Raw genomic sequence first — 12,935 nt, forward strand, 5'->3', positions numbered from 1 at the left:
GGTCGTTCTCTGTTGCACTGGGGGGGTGAGGGGGTTGGTCATTCTCTGTTGCACTGGGGAGGGTGAGGGGGGAGGTCGTTCTCTGTTGCACTGGGGAGGGTGAGGGGGGATGTCATTCTCTGTTGCACTGGGGAGGCTGAGGTCGTTCTCTGTTGCACTGGGGAGGGTGAGGGGGGAGGTCGTTCTCTGTTGCACTGGGGAGGGTGAGGGGGGAGTTCGTTCTCTGGTGCACTGGGGAGGGTGAGGGGGGAGGTCGTTCTCTGTTGCACTGGGGAGGGAGCGGGGGGAGGTCGTTCTCTTGCACTGGGGGGGAGATGAGGGAGGAGGTCGCTCTCTGTTGCACTGGGGCGTGTGTGGGGGGAGGTCGTTCTCTGTTGCACTAGGGGGGTGAGGGGGGAGGTCATTCTCTGTTGCACTGGGGAGGGTGAGGGGGGAGGTCGTTCTCTGTTGCACTGGGGAGGGTGAGGGGGGAGTTCGTTCTCTGTTGCACTGAGGAAGGTGAGGGGGGAGGTTGTTCTCTGTTGCACTGGGGAGGGTGAGGGGGGAGGTCGTTCTCTGTTGCACTGGGGGTGAGGGGGGAGGTTGTTCTCTGTTGCACTGAGGAAGGTGAGGGGGGAGGTCGTTCTCTGTTGCACTGGGGGTGAGGGGGGAGGTCCCTCTCTGTTGCACTGGGGGGGGGAGGTCGCTCTCTGCTGGACTGGGGGTGAGGGGGGAGGTCGTTCTCTGTTGCACTGGGGTGGGAGGTCGTTCTCTGTTGCACTGGGGGGGGGAGGTGATTCTCTGTTGCACTGGGGAGGCTGAGGTCATTCTCTGTTGCACTGGGAAGGGGAGGGGGGAGGTCGTTCTCTGTTGCACTGGGGTGGTGGTGAGAGGGGAGGTCGTTCTCTGTTGCACTGGGGGTGAGGGGGGAGGTCGTTCTCTGTTGCACTGGCTGGGGAGAGGTCATTCTCTGTTGCACTGGGAGGGTGAGGGGGGAGGTAATTCTCTGTTGCACTGGGGAGGCTGAGGGGGGAGGTCATTCTCTGTTGCACTGGGGAGGGAGCGGGGGGAGGTCGTTCTCTTGCACTGGGGGGGAGATGAGGGAGGAGGCCGCTCTCTGTTGCACTGGGGCGTGTGTGGGGGGAGGTCGTTCTCTGTTGCACTGGGGGGCGAGGGGGGAGGTCGTTCTCTGTTGCACGGGGGGTGAGGTGGGAGGTCGTTCTCTGTTGCACTGGGGTGGGGGGGTCGCTCTCTGTTGCTCTGTGGGGGGTGGGAGGTCGCTCTCTGGTGGGGGGGAGGTCGCTCTCTGTTGCACTGGGGGGCGAGGGGGGAGGTCGTTCTCTGTTGCACTGGGGGTGAGGGGGGAGGTCGTTCTCTGTTGCACTGGGGTGGGGGGGTCGCTCTCTGTTGCTCTACGGGGGGTGGGAGGTCGCTCTCTGTTACACTGGGGGGTGAGGGGGGAGGTCGCTCTCTGTTGCACTGGGGGGCGAGGGGGGAGGTCGTTCTCTGTTGCACGGGGGGTGAGGTGGGAGGTCGCTCTCTGTTGCTCTGGGGGGTGAGGGGGGAGGTCGTTCTCTGTTGCACTGGGGTGGGGGGGTCGCTCTCTGTTGCTCTGTGGGGGGTGGGAGGTCGCTCTCTGGTGGGGGGGAGGTCGCTCTCTGTTGCACTGGGGGGCGAGGGGGGAGGTCGTTCTCTGTTGCACTGGGGGTGAGGGGGGAGGTCGTTCTCTGTTGCACTGGGGGTGGGGGGGTCGCTCTCTGTTACACTGGGGGGTGAGGGGGGAGGTCGCTCTCTGTTGCACTGGGGGGTGGGGGGAGGTCGCTCTCTGTTGCACTGGGGGTGAGGGGGGAGGTCGTTCTCTGTTGCACTGTGGGGGGGAGGTCGCTCTCTGTTGGACTGGGGGTGAGGGGGGAGGCCGTTCTCTGTTGCACTGGGGGGTGAGGGGCGAGGTCGTTCTCTGTTGCACTGGGGTGGGAGGTCGTTCTCTGTTGCACTGGGGCGTGTGTGGGGGGAGGTCGTTCTCTGTTGCACTAGGGGGGTGAGGGGGGAGGTCATTCTCTGTGGCACTGGGGAGGCTGAGGTCATTCCCTGTTGCACTGGGAAGGGGAGGGGGGAGGTCATTTTCTGTTGCACTGGGGGGGGTGGTGAGGGGGGAGGTCGTTCTCTGTTGCACTGGGGGTGAGGGGGGAGGTCATTCCCTCTTGCACTGGGAGGGTGAGGGGGAGGTCGTTCTCTGTTGCACTGGGCGGGTGAGGGTGGAGGTCATTCTCTGTTGCACTGGGGAGGCTGAGGTCACTCTCTGTTGCACTGGGAAGGGTGAGGGGGGAGGTCGTTCTCTGTTGCACGGGGGGGGTGGTGAGGGGGGAGGTCGTTCTCAGTTGCACGGGGGGGGTGGTGAGGGGGGAGGTCGTTCTCTGTTGCACTGGGGGTGAGGGTGGAGGTCGTTCTCTGTTGCACTGGGGGTGAGGGGGGAGGTCGTTCTCTGTTGCACTGGGGGGGAGGTCGTTCTCTGTTGCACTGTGGGGGGGAGGTCGTTCTCTGTTGCAGTGGGGGTGAGGGGGGAGGTTGTTCTCTGTTGCACTGGGGGGGGAGGTCATTCTCTGTTGCACTGGCGGGGTGAGGGGGGAGGTCGTTCTCTGTTGCACTGGGGGTGTGAGGGGGTTGGTCGTTCTCTGTTGCACTGGGGAGGGTGAGGGGGTTGGTCGTTCTCTGTTGCACTGGGGAGGGTGAGGGGGGATGTCATTCTCTGTTGCACTGGGGAGGCTGAGGTCGTTCTCTGTTGCACTGGGGAGGGTGAGGGGGGAGGTCGTTCTCTGGTGCACTGGGGAGGGTGAGGGGGAGGTCGTCCTCTGTTGCACTGGGGAGGGAGAGGGGGGAAGTTGTTCTCTTGCACTGGGGGGGGAGATGAGGGAGGAGGTCGCTCTCTGTTACACTGGGGGGTGAGGGGGGAGGTCGTTCTCTGTTGCACTGGGGGTGAGGGGGGAGGTCGTTCTCTGTTGCACTGGGGGTGAGGGGGGAGGTCCCTCTCTGTTGCACTGGGTGTGGGGGGGGGGAGGTCGCTCTGTGTTGGACTGGGGGGGTGAGGGGGTTGGTCGTTCTCTGTTGCACTGAGGAAGGTGAGGGGGGAGGTCGTTCTCTGTTGCACTGGGGGGTGGTGAGAGGGGAGGTCATTCTCTGTTGCACTGGGAGGGTGAGGGGGAGGTCGTTCTCTGTTGCACTGGGGGAGTGAGGGGGAGGTCATTCTCTGTTGCACTGGGGAGGCTAAGGTCATTCTCTGTTGCACTGGGAAGGGTGAGGGGGGAGGTCATTCTCTGTTGCACTGTGGATGAGGGGGGAGGTCGTTCTCTGTTGCACGGGGGGGTGGTGAGGGGGGAGGTCGTTCTCTGTTGCACTGGGGGTGAGGGGGGAGGTCGTTCTCTGTTGCACTGGGGGGGGAGATGAGGGGGGTGTTGCTCTCTGTTGCTCTGGGGGGGTGGGTGGGAGGTCGCTCTCTGTTACACTGGCGGGTGAGGAGGGAGGTCGTTCTCTGTTGCACTGGGGGTGAGGGGGGAGGTCGTTCTCTGTTGCACTGGGGGTGAGGGGGGAGGTCGTTCTCTGTTGCACAGGGTGGGGGAGGTCGTTCTCTGTTGCACTGGGGGGGTGAGGGGGTTGGTCGTTCTCTGTTGCACTGGCGAGGGTGAGGGGGGAGGTCGTTCTCTGTTGCACTGGGGAGGGTGAGGGGGGAGGTCGTTCTCTGTTGCACTGGGGGTGGGGGGGAGATCGTTCTCTTGCACTGGGGGCGGGAGATGAGGGGGGAGGTCGCTCTCTGTTGCTCTGGGGGGGGTGGGAGGTCTCTCTCTGTTACACTGGGGGGTGAGGGGGGAGGTCGTTCTCTGTTGCACTGGGGGTGAGGGGGGAGATCGTTATCTGTTGCACTGGGGGGTGGGGGGAGGTCGTTCTCTGTGGCACTGGGGGGTGGGGGGGAGGTCGCTCTCTGTTGGACTGGGGGGGAGGTTGTTCTCTGTTGCACTGGGGGGGTGAGGGGGTTGGTCATTCTCTGTTGCACTGGGGAGGGTGAGGGGGGAGGTCATTCTCTGTTGCACTGGGGAGAGTGACGGGGGAGGTCGTTCTCTGTTTCACTGGGGAGGGTGAGGGGGGAGGTCGTTCTCTGTTGCACTGTGGGTGAGGGGGGAGGTCGTTCTCTTGCACTGGGGGTTGAGATGAGGGGGGAGGTCGCTCTCTGTTGCTCTGGGGGGTGAGGGGGGAGGTCGTTCTCTGTTGCACTGGGGGGGGAGGTTGTTCTCTGTTGCACTGGGGGGGTGTGAGGGGGTTGGTCGTTCTCTGTTGCACTGGGGAGGGTGAGGGGGGAGGTCGTTCTCTGTTGCACTGGGGAGTGTGAGGGGGAGGTCGTTCTCTGTTGCACTGGTGAGTGTGAGGGGGGAGGTCTTTCTCTTTTGCACTGGGGAGTGTGAGGGGGGAGGTCGTTCTCTGTTGCACTGGGGGTGAGGGGGTAGGTCGTTCTCTTGCACTGGGGGGCGGAGTTGAGGGAGGAGGTCGTTCTCAGTTGCACTGGGGGTGAGGGGGGAGGTCGTTCTCTGTTGCACTGGGGGTGAGGGGGGAGGTCGTTCTCTGTTGCACTGGGTGGGGGGTGAGGGGGGAGGTCATTTTCTGTTGCACTGGGGGGGGTGGTGAGGGGGGAGGTCGTTCTCTGTTGCACTGGGAGGGTGAGGGGGGAGGTCGTTCTCTGTTGCACTGGGAAGGGTGAGGGGGGAGGTCGTTCTCTGTTGCACGGGGGGGGGGTGGTGAGGGGGGAGGTCGTTCTCTGTTGCACGGGGGGGGGGTGGTGAGGGGGGAGGTTGTTCTCTGTTGCACTGGGGGGGGTGAGGGGGGAGGTCATTCTCTGTTGCACTGGGGGGGGTGAGGGGGGAGGTCGTTCTCTGTTGCACTGGGGGGGTGAGGGGGGAGGTCGTTCTCTGTTACACTGGGGAGGGTGAGGGGGGATGTCATTCTCTGTTGCACTGGGGAGGCTGAGGTCGTTCTCTGTTGCACTGGGGAGGGTGAGGGGGGAGGTCGTTCTCTGTTGCACTGGGGAGGGTGAGGGGGGAGGTCGTTCTCTGGTGCACTGGGGAGGGTGAGGGGGGAGGTCATTCTCTGTTGCACTGGGGAGGGAGCGGGGGGAGGTCGTTCTCTTGCACTGGGGGGGAGATGAGGGAGGAGGTCGCTCTCTGTTGCACTGGGGCGTGTGTGGGGGGAGGTTGTTCTCTGTTGCACTAGTGGGGTGAGGGGGGAGGTCATTCTCTGTTGCACTGGGGAGGGTGAGGGGGCAGGTCGTTCTCTGTTGCACTGAGGAAGGTGAGGGCGGAGGTTGTTCTCTGTTGCACTGGGGAGGGTGAGGGGGGAGGTCGTTCTCTGTTGCACTGAGGAAGGTGAGGGGGGAGGTTGTTCTCTGTTGCACTGGGGGTGAGGGGGGAGATCCCTCTCTATTGCACTGGGGAGGGTGAGGGGGGAGGTCGTTCTCTGTTGCACTGGGGGTGAGGGGGGAGATCCCTCTCTGTTGCACTGGGGGGGGGAGGTCGCTCTCTGCTGGACTGGGGGTGAGGGGCGAGGTCGTTCTCTGTTGCACTGGGGGGGGGAGGTGATTCTCTGTTGCACTGGGGAGGCTGAGGTCATTCTCTGTTGCACTGGGAAGGGTGAGGGGGGAGGTCGTTCTCTGTTGCACTGGGGGTGAGGGGGGAGGTCGTTCTCTGTTGCACGGGGGGGCGAGGGGGGAGGTCGCGCTCTGTTGCACTGGGGGTGAGGGGGGAGGTCGCTCTCTGTTGCACTGGGGGTGAGGGGGGAGGTCGTTCTCTGTTGCACTGGGGGTGGGGGGGTCGCTCTCTGTTGCTCTACGGGGGGTGGGAGGTCGCTCTCTGTTGCACTGGGGGGTGGGGGGGGTTGTTCTCTGTTGCACAGGGGGGTGGAAGGGAGGTCGTTCTCTGTTGCACTGGGGGTGAGGGGGAGGTCGTTCTCTGTTGCACTGGGGGTGAGGGGGGAGGTCGTTCTCTGTTGCACTGGGGGTGAGGGGGGAGGTCCCTCTCTGTTGCACTGGGGGGGGAGGTCGCTCTCTGTTGGACTGGGGGTGAGGGGGGAGGTCGTTCTCTGTTGCACTGGGGGGTGAGGGGCGAGGTCGTTCTCTGTTGCACTGGGGCGTGTGTGGGGGGAGGTCGTTCTCTGTTGCACTAGGGGGGTGAGGGGGGAGGTCATTCTCTGTTGCACTGGGGAGGCTGAGGTCATTCTCTGTTGCACTGGGAAGGGTGAGGGGGGAGGTCGTTCTCTGTTGCACTGGGGGTGAGGGGGGAGGTCGTTCTCTGTTGCACGGGGGGGGTGGTGAGGGGGGAGGTTGTTCTCTGTTGCACGGGGGGGGTGGTGAGGGGGGAGGTCGTTTTCTGTTGCACTGGGGGTGAGGGTGGAGGTCGTTCTCTGTTGCACTGGGGGTGAGGGGGGAGGTCGTTCTCTGTTGCACTGGGGGGGGAGGTCGTTCTCTGTTGCACTGGGGGTGGTGAGGGGGGAGGTTGTTCTCTGTTGCACTGGGGGGGGAGGTCATTCTCTGTTGCACTGGGGGTGTGAGGGGGTTGGTCGTTCTCTGTTGCACTGGGGAGGGTGAGGGGGGAGGTCGTTCTCTGTTGCACTGGGGAGGGTGAGGGGGGAGGTCGTTCTCTGTTGCACTGGGGAGGGTGAGGGGGGAGGTTGTTCTCTGTTGCACTGGGGAGGGTGAGGGGGGAGGTCGTTCTCTGTTGCACTGGGGAGGCTGAGGTCGTTCTCTGTTGCACTGGGGAGGGTGAGGGGGGAGGTCATTCTCTGGTGCACTGGGGAGGGTGAGGGGGAGGTTGTTCTCTGTTGCACTGGGGGGTGAGGGGCGAGGTCGTTCTCTTGCACTGGGGTGGGAGGTCGTTCTCTGTTGCACTGGGGGTGAGGGGGGAGGTCGTTCTCTGTTGCACTGGGGGGGGAGGTTGTTCTCTGTTGCACTGGGGGTGGTGAGGGAGGAGGTCGCTCTCTGTTGCACTGGGGCGTGTGTGGGGGGAGGTCGTTCTCTGTTGCACTAGGGGGGTGAGGGGGGAGGTCATTCTCTGTTGCACTGGGGGTGTGAGGGGGTTGGTCGTTCTCTGTTGCACTGGGGAGGGTGAGGGGGGAGGTCGTTCTCTGTTGCACTGGGGAGGGTGAGGGGGGAGTTTGTTCTCTGTTGCACTGAGGAAGGTGAGGGGGGAGGTTGTTCTCTGTTGCACTGGGGAGGGTGAGGGGGGAGGTCGTTCTCTGTTGCACTGGGGGTGAGGGGGGAGGTTGTTCTCTGTTGCACTGAGGAAGGTGAGGGGGGAGGTCGTTCTCTGTTGCACTGGGGGTGAGGGGGGAGGTCCCTCTCTGTTGCACTGGGGGGGGGAGGTCGCTCTCTGCTGGACTGGGGGTGAGGGGGGAGGTCGTTCTCTGTTGCACTGGAGGGTGAGGATCGAGGTCGTTCTCTGTTGCACTGGGGTGGGAGGTCGTTCTCTGTTGCACTGGGGGGGGGAGGTGATTCTCTGTTGCACTGGGGAGGCTGAGGTCATTCTCTGTTGCACTGGGAAGGGGAGGGGGGAGGTCGTTCTCTGTTGCACTGGGGTGGTGGTGAGAGGGGAGGTCGTTCTCTGTTGCACTGGGGGTGAGGGGGGAGGTCGTTCTCTGTTGCACTGGCTGGGGAGAGGTCATTCTCTGTTGCTCTGGGAGGGTGAGGGGGGAGGTAATTCTCTGTTGCACTGGGGAGGCTGAGGGGGGAGGTCATTCTCTGTTGCACTGGGGAGGGAGCGGGGGGAGGTCGTTCTCTTGCACTGGGGGGGAGATGAGGGAGGAGGCCGCTCTCTGTTGCACTGGGGCGTGTGTGGGGGGAGGTCGTTCTCTGTTGCACTGGGGGGCGAGGGGGGAGGTCGTTCTCTGTTGCACGGGGGGTGAGGTGGGAGGTCGTTCTCTGTTGCACTGGGGTGGGGGGGTCGCTCTCTGTTGCTCTGTGGGGGGTGGGAGGTCGCTCTCTGGTGGGGGGGAGGTCGCTCTCTGTTGCACTGGGGGGCGAGGGGGGAGGTCGTTCTCTGTTGCACTGGGGGTGAGGGGGGAGGTCGTTCTCTGTTGCACTGGGGTGGGGGGGTCGCTCTCTGTTGCTCTACGGGGGGTGGGAGGTCGCTCTCTGTTACACTGGGGGGTGAGGGGGGAGGTCGCTCTCTGTTGCACTGGGGGGCGAGGGGGGAGGTCGTTCTCTGTTGCACGGGGGGTGAGGTGGGAGGTCGCTCTCTGTTGCTCTGGGGGGTGAGGGGGGAGGTCGTTCTCTGTTGCACTGGGGTGGGGGGGTCGCTCTCTGTTGCTCTGTGGGGGGTGGGAGGTCGCTCTCTGGTGGGGGGGAGGTCGCTCTCTGTTGCACTGGGGGGCGAGGGGGGAGGTCGTTCTCTGTTGCACTGGGGGTGAGGGAGGAGGTCGTTCTCTGTTGCACTGGGGGTGGGGGGGTCGCTCTCTGTTACACTGGGGGGTGAGGGGGGAGGTCGCTCTCTGTTGCACTGGGGGGTGGGGGGAGGTCGCTCTCTGTTGCACTGGGGGTGAGGGGGGAGGTCGTTCTCTGTTGCACTGTGGGGGGGAGGTCGCTCTCTGTTGGACTGGGGGTGAGGGGGGAGGCCGTTCTCTGTTGCACTGGGGGGTGAGGGGCGAGGTCGTTCTCTGTTGCACTGGGGTGGGAGGTCGTTCTCTGTTGCACTGGGGCGTGTGTGGGGGGAGGTCGTTCTCTGTTGCACTAGGGGGGTGAGGGGGGAGGTCATTCTCTGTGGCACTGGGGAGGCTGAGGTCATTCCCTGTTGCACTGGGAAGGGGAGGGGGGAGGTCATTTTCTGTTGCACTGGGGGGGGTGGTGAGGGGGGAGGTCGTTCTCTGTTGCACTGGGGGTGAGGGGGGAGGTCATTCCCTCTTGCACTGGGAGGGTGAGGGGGAGGTCGTTCTCTGTTGCACTGGGCGGGTGAGGGTGGAGGTCATTCTCTGTTGCACTGGGGAGGCTGAGGTCACTCTCTGTTGCACTGGGAAGGGTGAGGGGGGAGGTCGTTCTCTGTTGCACGGGGGGGGTGGTGAGGGGGGAGGTCGTTCTCAGTTGCACGGGGGGGGTGGTGAGGGGGGAGGTCGTTCTCTGTTGCACTGGGGGTGAGGGTGGAGGTCGTTCTCTGTTGCACTGGGGGCGAGGGGGGAGGTCGTTCTCTGTTGCACTGGGGGGGAGGTCGTTCTCTGTTGCACTGTGGGGGGGAGGTCGTTCTCTGTTGCAGTGGGGGTGAGGGGGGAGGTTGTTCTCTGTTGCACTGGGGGGGGAGGTCATTCTCTGTTGCACTGGCGGGGTGAGGGGGGAGGTCGTTCTCTGTTGCACTGGGGGTGTGAGGGGGTTGGTCGTTCTCTGTTGCACTGGGGAGGGTGAGGGGGTTGGTCGTTCTCTGTTGCACTGGGGAGGGTGAGGGGGGATGTCATTCTCTGTTGCACTGGGGAGGCTGAGGTCGTTCTCTGTTGCACTGGGGAGGGTGAGGGGGGAGGTCGTTCTCTGGTGCACTGGGGAGGGTGAGGGGGAGGTCGTCCTCTGTTGCACTGGGGAGGGAGAGGGGGGAAGTTGTTCTCTTGCACTGGGGGGGGAGATGAGGGAGGAGGTCGCTCTCTGTTACACTGGGGGGTGAGGGGGGAGGTCGTTCTCTGTTGCACTGGGGGTGAGGGGGGAGGTCGTTCTCTGTTGCACTGGGGGTGAGGGGGGAGGTCCCTCTCTGTTGCACTGGGTGTGGGGGGGGGAGGTCGCTCTGTGTTGGACTGGGGGGGTGAGGGGGTTGGTCGTTCTCTGTTGCACTGAGGAAGGTGAGGGGGGAGGTCGTTCTCTGTTGCACTGGGGGGTGGTGAGAGGGGAGGTCATTCTCTGTTGCACTGGGAGGGTGAGGGGGAGGTCGTTCTCTGTTGCACTGGGGGAGTGAGGGGGAGGTCATTCTCTGTTGCACTGGGGAGGCTAAGGTCATTCTCTGTTGCACTGGGAAGGGTGAGGGGGGAGGTCATTCTCTGTTGCACTGTGGATGAGGGGGGAGGTCGTTCTCTGTTGCATGGGGGGGGTGGTGAGGGGGGAGGTCGTTCTCTGTTGCACGGGGGGGTGGTGAGGGGGGAGGTCGTTCTCTGTTGCACTGGGGGTGAGGGGGGAGGTCGTTCTCTGTTGCACTGGGGGGGGAGATGAGGGGGGTGTTGCTCTCTGTTGCTCTGGGGGGGTGGGTGGGAGGTCGCTCTCTGTTACACTGGCGGGTGAGGAGGGAGGTCGTTCTCTGTTGCACTGGGGGTGAGGGGGGAGGTCGTTCTCTGTTGCACTGGGGGTGAGGGGGGAGGTCGTTCTCTGTTGCACAGGGTGGGGGAGGTCGTTCTCTGTTGCACTGGGGGGGTGAGGGGGTTGGTCGTTCTCTGTTGCACTGGCGAGGGTGAGGGGGGAGGTCGTTCTCTGTTGCACTGGGGAGGGTGAGGGGGGAGGTCGTTCTCTGTTGCACTGGGGGTGGGGGGGAGATCGTTCTCTTGCACTGGGGGCGGGAGATGAGGGGGGAGGTCGCTCTCTGTTGCTCTGGGGGGGGTGGGAGGTCTCTCTCTGTTACACTGGGGGGTGAGGGGGGAGGTCGTTCTCTGTTGCACTGGGGGTGAGGGGGGAGATCGTTATCTGTTGCACTGGGGGGTGGGGGGAGGTCGTTCTCTGTGGCACTGGGGGGTGGGGGGGAGGTCGCTCTCTGTTGGACTGGGGGGGAGGTTGTTCTCTGTTGCACTGGGGGGGTGAGGGGGTTGGTCATTCTCTGTTGCACTGGGGAGGGTGAGGGGGGAGGTCATTCTCTGTTGCACTGGGGAGAGTGAGGGGGGAGGTCGTTCTCTGTTTCACTGGGGAGGGTGAGGGGGGAGGTCGTTCTCTGTTGCACTGTGGGTGAGGGGGGAGGTCGTTCTCTTGCACTGGGGGTTGAGATGAGGGGGGAGGTCGCTCTCTGTTGCTCTGGGGGGTGAGGGGGGAGGTCGTTCTCTGTTGCACTGGGGGGGGAGGTCGTTCTCTGTTGCACTGGGGGGGTGTGAGGGGGTTGGTCGTTCTCTGTTGCACTGGGGAGGGTGAGGGGGGAGGTCGTTCTCTGTTGCACTGGGGAGTGTGAGGGGGAGGTCGTTCTCTGTTGCACTGGTGAGTGTGAGGGGGGAGGTCGTTCTCTTTTGCACTGGGGAGTGTGAGGGGGGAGGTCGTTCTCTGTTGCACTGGGGGTGAGGGGGTAGGTCGTTCTCTTGCACTGGGGGGCGGAGTTGAGGGAGGAGGTCGTTCTCAGTTGCACTGGGGGTGAGGGGGGAGGTCGTTCTCTGTTGCACTGGGGGTGAGGGGGGAGGTCGTTCTCTGTTGCACTGGGTGGGGGGTGAGGGGGGAGGTCATTTTCTGTTGCACTGGGGGGGGTGGTGAGGGGGGAGGTCGTTCTCTGTTGCACTGGGAGGGTGAGGGGGGAGGTCGTTCTCTGTTGCACTGGGAAGGGTGAGGGGGGAGGTCGTTCTCTGTTGCACGGGGGGGGGGTGGTGAGGGGGGAGGTCGTTCTCTGTTGCACGGGGGGGGGGTGGTGAGGGGGGAGGTTGTTCTCTGTTGCACTGGGGGGGGTGAGGGGGGAGGTCATTCTCTGTTGCACTGGGGGGGGTGAGGGGGGAGGTCGTTCTCTGTTGCACTGGGGGGGTGAGGGGGGAGGTCGTTCTCTGTTACACTGGGGAGGGTGAGGGGGGATGTCATTCTCTGTTGCACTGGGGAGGCTGAGGTCGTTCTCTGTTGCACTGGGGAGGGTGAGGGGGGAGGTCGTTCTCTGTTGCACTGGGGAGGGTGAGGGGGGAGGTCGTTCTCTGGTGCACTGGGGAGGGTGAGGGGGGAGGTCATTCTCTGTTGCACTGGGGAGGGAGCGGGGGGAGGTCGTTCTCTTGCACTGGGGGGGAGATGAGGGAGGAGGTCGCTCTCTGTTGCACTGGGGCGTGTGTGGGGGGAGGTCGTTCTCTGTTGCACTAGTGGGGTGAGGGGGGAGGTCATTCTCTGTTGCACTGGGGAGGGTGAGGGGGCAGGTCGTTCTCTGTTGCACTGAGGAAGGTGAGGGCGGAGGTTGTTCTCTGTTGCACTGGGGAGGGTGAGGGGGGAGGTCGTTCTCTGTTGCACTGAGGAAGGTGAGGGGGGAGGTTGTTCTCTGTTGCACTGGGGGTGAGGGGGGAGATCCCTCTCTGTTGCACTGGGGAGGGTGAGGGGGGAGGTCGTTCTCTGTTGCACTGGGGGTGAGGGGGGAGATCCCTCTCTGTTGCACTGGGGGGGGGAGGTCGCTCTCTGCTGGACTGGGGGTGAGGGGCGAGGTCGTTCTCTGTTGCACTGGGGGGGGGAGGTGATTCTCTGTTGCACTGGGGAGGCTGAGGTCATTCTCTGTTGCACTGGGAAGGGTGAGGGGGGAGGTCGTTTTCTGTTGCACTGGGGGTGAGGGGGGAGGTCGTTCTCTGTTGCACGGGGGGGCGAGGGGGGAGGTCGCGCTCTGTTGCACTGGGGGTGAGGGGGGAGGTCGCTCTCTGTTGCACTGGGGGTGAGGGGGGAGGTCGTTCTCTGTTGCACTGGGGGTGGGGGGGTCGCTCTCTGTTGCTCTACGGGGGGTGGGAGGTCGCTCTCTGTTGCACTGGGGGGTGGGGGGGGTTGTTCTCTGTTGCACAGGGGGGTGGAAGGGAGGTCGTTCTCTGTTGCACTGGGGGTGAGGGGGAGGTCGTTCTCTGTTGCACTGGGGGTGAGGGGGGAGGTCGTTCTCTGTTGCACTGGGGGTGAGGGGGGAGGTCCCTCTCTGTTGCACTGGGGGGGGAGGTCGCTCTCTGTTGGACTGGGGGTGAGGGGGGAGGTCGTTCTCTGTTGCACTGGGGGGTGAGGGGCGAGGTCGTTCTCTGTTGCACTGGGGCGTGTGTGGGGGGAGGTCGTTCTC

Source organism: Heterodontus francisci, chromosome 1 (assembly GCF_036365525.1).
Source record: "Heterodontus francisci isolate sHetFra1 chromosome 1, sHetFra1.hap1, whole genome shotgun sequence".
Lineage (NCBI taxonomy): Eukaryota > Metazoa > Chordata > Chondrichthyes > Heterodontiformes > Heterodontidae > Heterodontus > Heterodontus francisci.